A 15,676-nucleotide genomic window follows, 5' to 3' on the forward strand; every position below is an offset into this window, starting at 1 on the left:
GTAAAAATTTTGTTTCACAGCTGGGTATTCCTCAGCATCTGGAAAAATAATGAACTGAGGGGACACTGCTACAAAAGCGTCTGTAACTGCCCTGATGGCCTGACATACTTCGGACTGAGACATTATAATAATATAATAATAATAATAATAATAATTTTTATTGAACCAATTTTAAATAAATAAATTATAAACATTGGTACAAAAGGTGCAGATACAGCAAACACTGATATTAATCTGACCTGACATTAGTATCTAACCTAACATTAGTATTAAAAGAAGTTTAATTATTAATAATTTAAAACAGACCTAAATTTATATTTGGTATTTCTCCATTCAGCAGTCGTTGTTTTAGCAGTTTCTTTGAAGTTTGATTAAAAATGAGGCTCTTCTCTACGCCAATGACATTATTTATAACATACGCCGCCAAGTAGGAAAATGAAGACTTAAAACATACCAGGTTATGCCGTGGTATGTCAGCTGAAAAACACACATTTCTTAGGTTTTTATTGTGGATAGTTGATCGCAGCACTATTTTGTTAATCAAATAAGAAGGTGCTGATGTGTGCAACACTTTGGAAACAATTGAGACGTAATGAATGAAGCGTCGTTCACCTGACTTCAGCCAATTTAGTTGTCTAATGAAGGGGGTCACATGAGCAAAACGTGGAACAGTTAATGTATAGCGGGTACAAAAATTTTGAATTTTCTGTAGCCGATATTTTTGCAGCTGAGATAGACAAGGGCCGTATACTGTGTCAGCATAATTTAAATGAGATAAAATCAAAGCATCTGACAGCCGCTTTTTAGATTTAGTATCCAGATAAAACCTGTAAGGACTTATTTGCTTAAAAGATAAAAAGGTTTTTTTGCAAATGTGATTGACATGTTCCACGAACTTTAGCTGGCTATCAAGCATAACTCCCAGACTCTTAACCACAGAGGAACTTTTCAGGACATGATTGTTTACTTTTAATTCAACACGATTTCTACACTGAAGAAGCTTTGTAGGCATACCAAACAGAATCGTTTCACATTTACTGTGATTGAGTTGCAAGCAGTTGTTTACGCACCATTGCTGTACATGTTCTAGATCTCTATTTATAAGGTTAACACACGCTTCAGTTTCTTCAGGATTAAAAGTAAGATAAAGTTGTACATCATCTGCATACATGTGTACACAGCAATGTTTAATAACTTTTACTAAGTCGGCAGAATATAAAGAAAAGAGAAGAGGTCCAAGTACCGACCCTTGGGGAACCCCGGAACTTAAAGCCATCATATTTGATTTCTGACCATTACAGTCAACTAACTGAGCACGATTAAATAAATAATTCTGGAACCAGTTCAAGGTGGCTCCATACACTCCATAATACTTAAGTTTGGTAACCAACAGAGATATATTGAGGCTATCAAATGCCTTGGACATGTCAAGCAGAGTTAGCAAAGTGACTTTACCATTGGAGAATCCACTAAAAATGTCATCAACCAAGGAAATGAGAACTGTAGATGTACTGAAGTTTTCTCGAAATCCAGACTGTTGCGACGGAAGAATGTTTTTCTTCATTAGAAATGTTTTAAATTGAGCTCATAGTGCAAACTCAGCCACTTTTAGCGTGTTACAAATCAGACTTATTGGCCTAAAATCATCTAAAGAAACAGATGTTTTTTTCTTAGGAATCGGCTTCACCAAAGAGAAGTTCCACAGTTTAGGGACTTGTCCCTGTTCAAAAGCGAGGTTGATAATATGAGTGAGTGGTTCACTAAACCAAGTAGAAGCTAACTGAAGCATTTTACCTGTAATGCAATCCACACCAGCACAGTTAGGTTTCAATTTTGAAACAAAGGTCTCAATTGTTGCAACATCTACCGGTTTGAATAAAAATTGATCGGATGAAAAGGATTGCATAGTAAAAGATGAAATATATTGCTGCTCACTACAGCTGGAAAACTTTGGGACAGATTCAATAAAGTGTTTATTTATGTCATTTACATTAAATTCAGTAGGTACTGTGTTATTTGTATATTGATTACCAATTTGTAGCGACTTAATTTTATTCCAATACTTCTTCTGATCATTATAAACAGAACTTAAAACATGCTGATAATAGGCACGTTTTTCGTTAGCAACAGCAAGATTATAGAAATTTCTTACTTGACAGAAATAGTATATTGTTTTATAAGGAGCAAAAATGAGACTTTTCGTGGCGAATCTGTAGGTTTGACGGCCGAGCGCGCGAGGCCGGCAATTACAGATGAGCCACGAAAAGTCATTTTTCTCCGTATAAAACATGCTATTTTTTCTTCAAACGTGAAACTGGATCCAATTTATTGGACATGAAAATGTTGAAATAACCAACTTGTATTGTAAGGTCTAAAACATTCAGACACTTGATCATAAATCATAATCACCAAACAGGTAGGTACCTACCCCTCACTTTATCTGCCGCTGATGACCGGCAGAAAAAATGCGAAAACAGCCTAGGCAGAAAAATTGGAGTCACTATACTCTATAACTGTGTGATTTTTTTCTTTCAGTATCAATATAGTTTTTCACTTTGATGTGAAAATAGGTCAGTGGCAAATTTACTCACCGAGATGCCTTTCCTTCTTGTTTAATATTCCAATTCCAGCTATTTAAAACAACCTTCACCTAAATATGCCACCTTTAAAATCTGTAGAGGACAAGTTCTAGCAATCAAAATACCTTTGATTCCATCACGTACTCCTACAAATACTATCATTTTACAATATTTTAAATGTTGTTACTTCAGTGAAATTTTACAAAGGGCACTTCACGATTTCGCACAAACTGTTTGTGCAAAACTCTTGTACATCACCCCCTGATCACGTTCCTTACCTTCAAAAGTTGTGGAAATGCTTCCTTGTGTCACAAAAAAATATTTAGTGTTCGCCCCTTTCGCCCTATGGTTTGCACCCTATTAGTTGCACCACATGTAGGCAACCAACTACACACATAGTTGAATTCGCACGAATTCCAATGACAATGATCCACGGAGCAAGAAGTGCCACGTTTAGGGGTATGTTTGCAATGGGGCGCAGGGCGCGAAGCGCCCTGCCTTCACTAAATACCCGACGTTACATGTACGCGTGTTGTTGACTATAAAAAGTTAGGTTATGTTGGAAACGGCTTCCCATTGAAGAGTGTAGGAAATTTAACAATTTTTTTGTGGCAAAAGTAAGCATTTCTACATTTGAAGGTGAGGAACGTGTTCAGGGGGTGCTGTAGAAGAGTTGTGTGCAAACAGTTTGTGCGAAATCGTGAAGTGCCCTTTGTAAAATTTTACCTTTTTATATTATTATGACTATTCTTGATTGTGCATGATGATTGGTTAATTTAGGTGACAGTTATAATTCGAATCTTCGACTCTGACCGATTGAATTGTGACAAATAACATATGACAGTTGTCTGTGATTGACATTGGCAGCACAAAACACTAGTAACAGTGAGAACATCAACATCAATACATAAGACGGCTAGGCTTAAATTTCATTGGTTGATTCAGCGGCAGCAAAAAATTTTTGCAGCCTAAGCAGAAATTTTTTTTCCTGTCAAGGCAGTGAAGTGGGACTTTGTATTTATCAATTGAGGTATGCAATAACCCGTGTTTCTGACGTTTGAAGAAAAAATTGTTTTTCTACTCCCACATAGTAATCCATGAATTACGAACTGTTTAGCCTCATAGTAAAACCATAGTTACACCCACTGGCATGTAATGAATGAACAGGCACGTAATATATATATATTACGTGCCTGTTTGAATAGTTTCCATAGCAACTATAAATATTTGCTTTCCCAAAAAAATTTCTTCTGAAAGTGATTCTTTATTATAGATCGTAGAAAAAGTGTATGACACAACTCTGGTGGTAAGCTAATTACGAACTCATATTACATCACTCGCTCGCTACGCTCGCTCGTGTATAAACTTCGTTCGTAATTAGCTTCTTACCACCCTCGATATGTAATATACTATTATGAATAATAGATCTGGACTTTTTGTAACGAAGCCAAGCTTTCCGTTTGATTTTGCTCAGATATTTTAAATTGTCGGTATACCAAGGTTGATAATGCTGTTTCACTTTAATGGTTTTAAGAGGTGCATGAAATTCAAATAACATGAGCAAGGAATGATTAAATAAGGCAAGTTTTTCATCTATGTTTGACATTTGATAAAATCTAGACCAATCAATTTTGTTCGCGTCTTCAGCGAATTTATGTATATCAAAATTTTTGTACGACCTTATGGTTTTTAACAAGGGCTTGGGTTTCTGGTTTTCTAACGCTATTTTGCAAGAGACAGTATTATGTTCCGAAAGCATCAAATCTAGCACTTCACTTTCGATAACCGGCAGATCGCTGCTAACAAAGATTAAGTCAAGTAAAGTTTCAGAGTCCGGAGTTACTCTAGTAGGATCATTAATAAGTTGCTGACAGTTGTGACTGGACATAATATGTGTCAGAAAGTCCCGACCTGGGGAATGAGTTAAGAAGTCACAGTTAAAATCTCCAACAAATACAAAATTTGAACAATTTTCTAACACAAGGAAACTAAAAATATCCTCAAGAATAGAAATGGAACTATACGCAATATCAGGCGGTTTATAAAATACACCAAGAGTTATGGTAGTACTTTTCATTGATAGCTTGACTATTAGGTATTCTAAGCGTAATGAATCATCTACAGGAACGTCAACTTTACGATATTTCAAGTGCGATGGGATATAAATAGCAACTCCACCACCTCTGGTTTCCCTATCTTCTCGTACCAAGGTGAAGTTATTGATGTGTAGTAATTTATCGTCAATGAGAGGATTTAGCCAAGTTTCCGTCAAGGCCACTATCTCAAAAGCATTTGAAGAAACAAAATCACGAATATCAGGAACTTTATTTACAGCCGATCGGATGTTGGCGTGCACAATTGTTATATATCCACAAGGTGGACTAGAAGTAGAAGTATGCCGATTAGATGAACCATTTGTTTCTGATGTGTGAGAAGCATTAGATGACACAGGCAAGTCAAGAATTTGATGTGGAAAAAGACAAGTTTTTATGTTTGGATCAAAATGAATTACACTGGTTTCCGTGCTTGAGGCTGATCGGAAAAAATTGTATCTTTTCTTCTTGAAGAGAAGTACCTGTTGACATATGTATTTGCTGGCCAGAAATCTGGATTCAGCAAAGTAGATTGGAAAGTACTAGGAGCTTTAATGGTAAAGGCGCTGCTAGTATTTTTTTTATTAAGTTCCGGTGGTTTATCTACGTCAAAATCCGCCGTATTATCCACTTCTTTTAATACCTCCAAAATGTCCTCTTTAGTTTGAAGTGGACTAAGATTAGACACATAAATCCGACAGTATTTTATAAGAGGATTTAACTTAGATCTAGCACCAGTTAAAACGGAATGATTTTTTGAGAAGCAGCGTTCACGATTTTTTCCTTTCTTATTATAAAAATTTGGATTTTTATTAGCTCCGGTGGGTTGTGAGCTGGAAGTGTTATCATTTTTATCGTTTTAAGCATCATTTTTAGTATGAGGATCATTTTTAGTATGAGGAAAAACAGAATCAACTGAACTCAAATTTTGCCTTCCTGGGTTCTTCAACAGAATATTGGGTGAAACTATATCTGTATTTGTACTTAATTTTTTCTTCTTATTGCGACGCGATTCAACTTGAGTCCACTCGAGATCATTATTTCCCGGAATGTTGTCTACAAGATTAGGTTTAGATTGGTAAAATAGGTTGTGATTAACTTCGCTATCGATATCATAGGTAGGAAGGGTAGTAGAAGTATTTTCTGCATATACTTTAGCAGGTGAGAAAGTTGCGTTATGTGTATTTAGACACTGATTGTTACTAGTACCGGATGAAAGTAAAAGATGGACAAGCTATATATTACTTTCTTTCAATATGTTTACTTCATTTCTGAGGATCCTAATTTCATCAATTAAGGGATTAATAGCTGACAGTAATAAGCTTTTTAGGTCCTTATCCAAGGTAGGGACATGTAAATCCGCATGATCTGAGTCCTTGACAAAAGGCTCTTTCAGATCAGTGTGGAAATTACTTTTATCATTACAACAAATCACAGAAGACTTGTCCAGAATTTGAATATTTTTTAAAAGTTTTACGCAGCTGGGATGATTAAGAGAATTGCATTTAATGCAGACCATACCACCAGCAGGAAGAGCTTTACATTTTTTGCAGGGTAAATAATTAGTCGAAGTACTTGTAAGGGTCAAAGTATTCGAAGCCCCGTCAGGATCACCAGGAGCCATTGTATTTAGACAAATAAGTGAAAGTTGCAGAGATAAGTGAGTGCAGATAAAACAAAAAAACAACAATATACCGACTTTATCGCCGCACTTTTTGTACCTCCGATAAGTTCCGATTGTACAGAAGGTTGTTTTATAGCCTGTAACCTATAAAGGCAGCTACTCAAATTACTGCCTCCCCGTAATTTAGGGGGGTTGGCGGAAAGTAAGTCGACAAAAAACTTAACAATCTGTGTAAGCAAAACAATAAATAGTTACCTTGTTTAGGCAAATAGTGGGTAAAAATCCGCAGCGAGAACACACCACCTCACGCGTCACTCACTCCCACTCAGTTTTTTTTTTTTTTTTTCATTCTACCACTACTACCAACTAACCATTGGTAACTTCCTGTGGCATAAAATTGCAAAGCGACATACAACTTCTGCATTGGCGTTAGATGTTGGTAACGTCCTTTTCTTGTGTTGGGTGTTAGATACGGAGTTAGAAGGTCTAAAACAAAATTAAATACCTCCCTATTTAACCGGGTCTGTTGGTACAAGATTTTCTCAGAAATCTGACGGATGGTAAACGGCTGCCTTATTAGCCTTTGGTCTTCGTCATCACTATCACTACTTTCCGAAAAATTTCCGACAATAATTCCCGCTAAAACTTGTTGCGCAGCCGCTCCCGCCAATGCCATTCCAACTATTTCAAAGTAAGTATTAAAACAAGACGAGAGCTGCGGGGCTGCAAGCAATAAGGAACAATAATAACTTAAATAATGCCCCAATTGGGAACTTCAACCACTGGTAGTTTATTTCTCGTGTTTTTGTCAAAATTAACCACATAACCTCCAAACGTTTTAACTCAATTTCACAAAAAATGCGGCCGTCCGAATATTTAGTATATAATAAACGTATTATTTCGCTTATTTTCTCTTGGAATCTTCCTAATCACTCTTATCAAATCCACTGAAGTTAAAAAAAAACTTCAACAAAGCCCGCGGAAACCGCTCCGACTTGTCATTAACGACTTGCAACCGCAACCCAAGCGCTCGCAAAATATCTAATCGGAAACCTAAACGTCTTTGCAAATAGCCGGTCAAAAACGAACTTGAAATTCGTCGCAAGGAGTTGCAAGTGATGTTATTGTAATTTCCATGGCAACGGAGTTTGCGATTAGTTGCGACACAACTTGAAATTGGCCCCTAAGTAAGGATATTTTTGATGCCGAAATTTTTCCCAATAATTATGCTGTTTATCGCAAAGATAGAAATGTTGAAGATGGTGGAGTAAGTAAGGGAGGTGGAGATCTTTTAGCTATTGACATTCGTTATACAACAGCACAACTAGATCTTTCATTTATTACTAATGAAGTGCCAACTATAGATATCGTAGGAATTAAAGTTACTTGCTTTAACAACAAGAAATTATACATATTCGTTGTTTACATTCCACAATCGACATCTTCCAATTTTGAAACATCTCTTGATTTACTTCAGCTTTATTGTAATAATAACGCAGATAAAGTCTTATTACTCGGCGATTTTAATACCCCCAATTATTGTCTGAACTTAATGAACAGTAATGTTCAAGCTTTAATCAACTTCCGTTATCTAAATGATATCAAACAACACAATAAAATAGTCAATTCGTATGGGCATATTTTAGATTTAGTTTTCTCTAATATACAGTGTCATGTTAATACATCTGACTGGTCGTTAGTCAATGAAGATTTACATCATTCCACATTAAATATCAAATGTACAGAAATTATTCGCCGCATTAAAAACTTTTCTATTGACAATTCAACAGATCAATATAATTTTAAGAAATCCAACTTTCCACTTATGTATCATATGTTATCTAATGCTGATTGGACCTCTGTATATTTAGCAACAGATGTCGAAAACGCCTGCAATGCTTTCTACAGTATTCTTGATGAAATTATTGCAACAGCAACTCCAAAGTTTCGCAGATATTCGTCCCAAAAAGCCGCTTATCCCGTTTGGTACAGTAGTGAAGTTAGACATTGCCTGAAATTAAAGTTTATTGCTCATAAAAATTACAAGGACTGTCCTTCCGAGCATCATTACGAAATATTTAAACAATACCGTACAGTGTGCAAGAATCTTATTGAGCAATCTTACAAAAATTATGTATTAGAGGTAGAAAATTCTGTCAGTACTAATCCTAAAAAATTTTGGTGTTTTCTGCAGAACAAAAAAAACAAGACTAGAATACCAAGTGAACTAAGCTACAAGAATGTTAAAGTATCAACTCCTACCACAATAGTTGATGCTTTTTGTGATTACTTCTGTAGTACATTTATTAATTCAAACCTTAGTTGTAAACATACACAGATGATACAAAATGTGTCAAACGATTCTGTTAATGTAAAGTATATAAGTGAGGAGGAAATACTAAATACTTTAAAAAGGACTAAAAATAACTTAACAGCAGGTCCAGATGAAATTCCAAATTTTCTTTTAAAAGATTGTGCTGCAATATTTGCAAAACCATTGCATTCCATATTTAATCTAATTATAAAAACATCTCATTTTCCCTCTGTTTGGAAAAAAGCTTGTATTACACCTGTATTTAAGAAGGATAATCCAGCCAAGATTGAAAACTATCGTCCAATAGCATTACTATGCAATTTCTCAAAAGTTTTTGAATCAACCATTTATAAACAAATATATTCTACACTGAAACATTCAATATCACCATATCAACACGGTTTTGTAGAAAAACGATCCACCATTACCAACTTAGCCTACTTTACGCAATATGTCTCTGAAGCTATAGATGGCAAAAGTCAAGTTGATGTGATATTTACGGATTTCAAGCATTTGATACAATAGACCATTTCATGTTATTACATAAACTAAAATTAATTGGCTTTTCTGAATCACTAATACTTTTGTTAAAATCTTATCTTCGCGGCAGAATAAATTGTGTCAGATATAGAAATTATACCTCTCAAGCTTTTACCCCTAATTCAGGCGTACCACAAGGCTCCAACTTAGGTCCGCTTCTTTTTCTGTTGTTTATAAATGACTTACCAAATACCATCTTCAGTGAAAAGTTATTATTCGCAGATGACTTTAAAATATTCCACAGGATAGACAGTCTAAATGATTGTCTACTACTACAAAACAATTTACATAATTTATATAAATGGTGCACCCTAAATTGTCTAGCTTGAAACTTAGATAAATGCAAGGTTATGTCATTTTCAAATAAGAAAAAATTTATTGAATTTTCATACAATATAAATGGCACTAACTTGACACGAACTACTGAGTTTAAAGACTTAGGTATTTTGTTTGATGAAAAACTCACTTTTGTCAATCACGTAAATGACATTGTCAGAAAAGCATTTGTAAACTATGGCTTTATATACAGAAATTGTAGAGATTTTACGAACGTGAAATCCCTTATTACTTTGTATTGTAGTCTGCTAAGGTCAAAATTAGAGTACGGTAGTCTTATTTGGTTCCCTATTTATGAGACTCATAGTTGGCATATCGAGTCTGTTCAAAGAAAATTTTTAAAATTCGTAAGTTTTCTCCTTGACGGTAGATATCCTGAAAGAGGCTGTGACCATCATATGTTACTAAGAAGATTTAATGTGAATTTATTATCAACTAGAAGAATTATTTTAAGCCTTCACTTTTTATACAAACTAGTTAATAACATCATTGATAGCTCTCTGCTTTTATCAAAATTAAACTTTGCGGTACCTAGACATAATTCCCGCCAACATATTACATTTTACCCCAAAATAGGCCGAACAAATGTATCAAACAATTCACCGGTAAGTGTTATGTGTGAGCATTTTAATCAAATAGCTAATGAATGTGATCTTTATTTTACACCATTTAAAGAGATTTCTGATTATGTTATTAAGTATTTAGAATAAGCCTAATTTTTAGTATTATTAGGGTAAATGTGTACAAGAGTGCGAATATGTATAAGAGTGCGCACTGATGATTTCTGTTTATTAGTGCCATCTGGGTAATATGAAGTGATACCATTCAGAGTTTAATGCTAAACCTGAGATAAAGGTGAAAAAGTGACCTGTATATAGTTTATAGTTTGGTCGTACTGACGATTTTATGTTCACATGTTGCGTGGATGTAATTTTTACCGCTCATAGTTTTAGTTTTTTGTAAGGTACGTACCAGTTCTTTTATTTTACAGTAATAATTTTCATTAGCTGTAACTTTTAAGGTCTCGTTATACACTAACAGTTTTATACTTTCTATCCATCAAAAACTTTTAACTTTGAAAACATTAGGTTATGTACAAATGTACAAGAGTGCGCAGCGAGGTATTGTATAAGAGTGTGCATTGCTTGCGATACGTAGTCTAATAGTCTTGTACATACATATCATACGATAATGAATTATTTAACTCTACTACTTTGTACTGCTTCTCAAGTTGTGTGGTGGTGGTTATGGTGAATTTTTTTTTAATTCTTACTTTCTGAGCGTGTTGTAATCGAGTCCGTCGACCGACTCTCTAGTTTTACGTTTTCTCGACTTTTCAAGACCCCTAGAGTACGAAGAAATAGGTCTCCCGTTTTATGTGCCGTCTGTAGTTACTTATTCCCATTTATTTTCACCTTAGAAACAAAGATTTTTTCATAAAATGTAATGCGCACTCATAAGCGTTCAAATGCGCACTCTTGTGCAATGAACTGTCTAAGAGTGCGCATTTACACATCTTGACAAAAATTGAAATTACTCGTAAAATATAGTGGTCTTGGGACCTACAATTAAATATATCTGATCTCTAAACATGTATATGACGAACACATATCATAAAATTTGTCTATCCAAAAAAATTAAAAAGTTGTTGACAGTTTTACACTAAGTGCGTACTCTTGTACACATTTACCCTATTGTGTTTAATTTCAGGCCGTTTGCCTTAATCTTAAGTATTGTATATTTTCCTGTAATTGGGTGTAACCTGAAGGGAAATAAACTATTATTATTATAAATGGTTAGATTTATTGGCAAATGTGGTACATCGATATAATAATTCTTTTCATCGTACTATAAAAATGAAACCGTCACAAGTTAACAAAAGTAATGAAAACACTATTCTAAAAGCTGCTTATACTCACATTAAAATAGTTAGCAATAAATCAAAATTTAAAGTTGGTGATAACTAGAGAGCGGAATATATGCAGCAAAATTTTGGGAAATATGATCATATGATATGCATCAAATTTATGCAAATATGCAATAACTTTCTTAATATATGCAGAGATATGCAGTTGCATATGCTCCAATAATAAAAGAAAGCGTAATAACCGAACTAAATTTATTTACAAATTGCAAAAACACCTTACCCTTTATTACAAAAAATACATAAATCACATTGCAAAGTGTTTAATTAGATCTCACTGACAAATAAATGACATTTTTTAAGATAATATTCTTATACTAAAAAATAAATATAGGTAAACAGAACGAATTAAAAAATAGTAGTAATCGACTATTTAATTACTATTTTGGTAACAATTTATTTTTAAATATTTTTCGAAATATTCTAACAAAATTTTTTCCGGTGATTCTAAAGTATGTATTTGTAAATAGAAAAACTGCGTACTGCGTCCACAGATGTAAAAATACTTATCTGATTAGAGCAGGCACAACAAAACACAGTTCCTTCTTGAAGAATAAGTTCAGGAAAAGGTTTAATTAATAAATTAATTTGAGTTATCTACATATTTACACACATCTCTATCGCTTTAAATACTTAAATGCAAACTCATGATGAAAAATAATAGGATAACGTCCCTTCGACCACCATAAAACATACCATTAATACCCTTAAGTAACGAACAAAAATATTGAAATGAACGGTATTTCCAAAAGTAATTAGGACCCGAATTTACCTGGAAGGATGGCTTAACACCCAGTGGTTCGTCCAAACTACCATAAAACCCAAACCTTTCCCAGTTATTTGAAGCTCAGGACAATATTTGCAATATGATTCATGAAATTTCGTCTTTCTAGAAAAATGCCGATCGAATGGCAATTTTTTTTTTTCAAAGTAGCACAAAAATTGATAAAAATGCAAAATATGCACCCGTTACGTGAAATATGCAGCAGAAGGCAAATATATGCAAATATGCAATTTTTTTATAGCTGTATTCATTTTTAATTAGCATGATTCGTTCACATATTAAATATCAAGACTTATATGCAAAAAATAACGGATATGCAAATTTCATAAAATCCGCTCTCTAGTGATAACGTAAGAATAAGTAAGTATCGCGGAATCTTTGATAAGGGATACACTCCCAATTGGTCAAATGAGATTTTCATAATAAGAAAAATTAATCTCACTAATCCCACCACATATTTTTTGAAAGATGAAAAGGGTGAAAACATTTTAGGGAGTTTCTATGAAATGGAAGTACTGAAAGTTAAGCATCCAGGTGTATATCTCGTCGAAAAAGTTAAGGTAAGAAAGGTATTTTATGTAAAATGGTTAGGATTTAATAACACCCACAACAGTTGGATTGATACAGAAAAAATTACATAGTCGCTTTCCTCTCAGTCAGTTGACATAATTGAAGCTAGATATCTAGAACGTTATCATCACATGTTGAGATTTAATGACGGCTTCAAGGAGCAGACATCTGTAAAAGAAATTTTGTTCAAATTCATCAAGGAATATGCAGTGGAGATCTTATATGTAAAAGGAAAATTTAAAGAACATTACCTTAAGGAAACGCTAGAAAAAGACTGCCCCAAAATTGTGAACCTCGAAACAATTGAAGACTCTGTGAAATTATCTAAAGAAATCCCGGCATGTGATAAACATATTGCTAATCATAAAAAATGTTACTGTTCTTTAAATAATGCTAAATGTATTTACAATTGGTTGTATTCAAGGTTTCCTCAATAAAGAATATAATATTAAAATGTGTTTTATTTAATCGCAAGTCAAAACGCCAAAATTAAGAACGAAAAAAAACTGTCAGGTGTGGGATTCGAACCCACGCTCCCTTTCGAGAATCAGAGTTTAAATCTGACGCCTTAGACCGCTCGGCCAACCTGACTATGGAAAAACGGGTCAGGTCGATTGAGTAAAAGGCGGTGCCAAAACGTACAGGTCAGTCAAGTGCACTCCTAAGGCAAGTCAGCCAAGGCCAGCCCCGTGTAGCGACCCGACCTAAAAGAAAAGAGGGGATAGATCTCGAGATGAACGCGGGCAATAAACGACCAAGGTCGTGCAACGACTAGGTCAATGATCGCCCGATGAAAAGTAATGGGGGAGCTGGACCAGATGGCAAGGACAGCCACGTGCACCGACAAGGTCGACAACAAACGAAAGGTCAATGACTGCTCGATGAAAAGTAATCGGGGAGCTGGACCAGTTTGACCTCATTTGACCTGGTCTAGAACCCCCACTATATAACTACTACCTACGAACGCCAGAATGCATAAAATTGACCCAAACGTCTCCTTTTCCTAATCTGAGACGATTCTGTATGCTTTAAGTGTGTTTCGTCGCTCAGAATCATCAAAACATGTTGAAATATAGTTCATATTTAATAAAAATCGACAAAAGTACTGTTTCTAGCTAAAATTTGATGGTTTTATTGCTCTTTTCGAGCCCGTTGGGTTTCGGATTGACTTAAAACTACAAGAAAACACTTCAAAAGTGACTTTTCTGAAGAATTTTAACAATTTTCTTGTATCTACGAACGCCAGAATGCATAAAATTGACCCAAACGTCTCCTTTCCCTAATCTGAGACGATTCTGCATGCTTTAAGTGTGTTTCGTCGCTCAGAATCATCAAAAAATGTTGACATATAGTTCATATTTAATAAAAATCGACAAAAATACTGTTTCTAGCTAAAATTTGATGGTTTCGTTGCTCTTTCCGAGCCCGTTGGGTTTCTGATTGGCTTAAAACTAGAAGAAAATACTTCAAAAGTGACGTTTCTGAAGAATTTTAACAATTTTCTTGCATCTACGAATGCCAGAACGCATAAAATTGACCTAAACGTTTCCTTTTCCTAATCTGAGACGATTCTGCATGCTTTAAGTGTGTTTCGTCGCTCAGAATCATCAAAAAATGTTGAAATATAGTTCATATTTAATAAAAATCGACAAAAATACTGTTTCTAGCTAAAATTTGATGGTTTCGTTGCTCTTTCCGAGCCCGTGGGGTCTCTGATTGGCTTAAAACTACAAGAAAACACTTCAAAAGTGACTTTTGTGAAGAATTTTAACGATTTTCTTGTATCTACGAACGCCAGAATACATAAAATTGACCCAAACATCTCCTTTTCCTAATCTGACACGATTCTGCATGCTTAAGTGTGTTTCGTCGCTCACAATCATCAAAAAATGTTGAAATATAGTTCATATTTAATAAAAATCGACAAAAATACAGTTTCTAGCTAAAATTTGATGGTTTCGTTGCTCTTTCCGAGTTCGTAGGGTTTCTGATTGGCTTAAAACTACAAGAAAACACTTCAAAAATGAAGTATCTGAAGAATTTTAACAATTTTCTTGTATCTGCGAACGCCAGAATGCATAAAATTGACCCAAACGTTTCCTTTTCTTAATCTGAGACGATTCTGCATGCTTTAAGTGTGTTTCGTCGCTCAGAATCATCAAAAAATGTTGAAATATAGTTCATATTTAATAAAAATCGACAAAAATACTGTTTCTAGCTAAAATTTGATGGTTTCGTTGCTCTTTCCGAGCCCGTTGGGTTTCGGATTGGCTTAAAACTACAAGACAACACTTCAAAAGTGACTTTTCTGAAGAATTTTAACAATTTTCTTGTATCTACGAACGCCAGAATGCATAAAATTGACCTAAACGTCTCCTTTTCCTATTCTGAGTCGATTCTGTATGCTTTAAGTGTGTTTGGTGGCTCAGAACCATCAAAAAACGTTGAAATATAGTTCAAATTCAATAAAAATCGACAAAAATACAGTTTCTAGCTAAAATTTGATGGTTTCGTTGCACTTTCCGAGCCCGTTGGGTATCTGAGTGGCTTAAAAGTACAAGAAAACACATCAAAAGTGACGTTTCTGAAGAATTTTAACAGTTTTCTTGTATCTACGAACGCCAGAATGCATAAAATTGACCTAAACGTCTCCTTTTCCTATTCTGAGTCGATTCTGCATGCTTTAAGTGTGTTTGGTGGCTCAGAACCATCAAAAAACGTTGAAATATAGTTCAAATTCAATAAAAATCCACAAAAATACAGTTTCTAGCTAAAATTTGATGGTTTCGTTGCACTTTCCGAGCCCGTAGGGTATCTGAGTGGCTTAGAAGTACAAGAAAACACTTCAAAAGTGACGTTTCTGAAGAATTTTAACAGTTTTCTTGTATCTACGAACGCCAGAATGCATAAAA

General features: G+C 34.6%; 1 non-coding gene across 1 annotated transcript; it reads right to left on the reverse strand.

Annotated features, from left to right (window-relative positions):
- Positions 1-13,271: 13,271 nt before the first annotated feature.
- On the reverse strand, positions 13,272-13,355 carry Trnal-uaa (transfer RNA leucine (anticodon UAA)). Its single transcript has one exon. It is a non-coding gene; the product is annotated as a tRNA-Leu (tRNA).
- Between the last annotated feature and the right edge of the window lie 2,321 nt (positions 13,356-15,676).

This window comes from Zophobas morio, unplaced genomic scaffold (assembly GCF_036711695.1).
Source record: "Zophobas morio isolate AGI-343-1 ecotype UQ-CSIRO unplaced genomic scaffold, CSIRO_AGI_Zmor_V1 ptg000087l, whole genome shotgun sequence".
NCBI classification, from domain to species: domain Eukaryota; kingdom Metazoa; phylum Arthropoda; class Insecta; order Coleoptera; family Tenebrionidae; genus Zophobas; species Zophobas morio.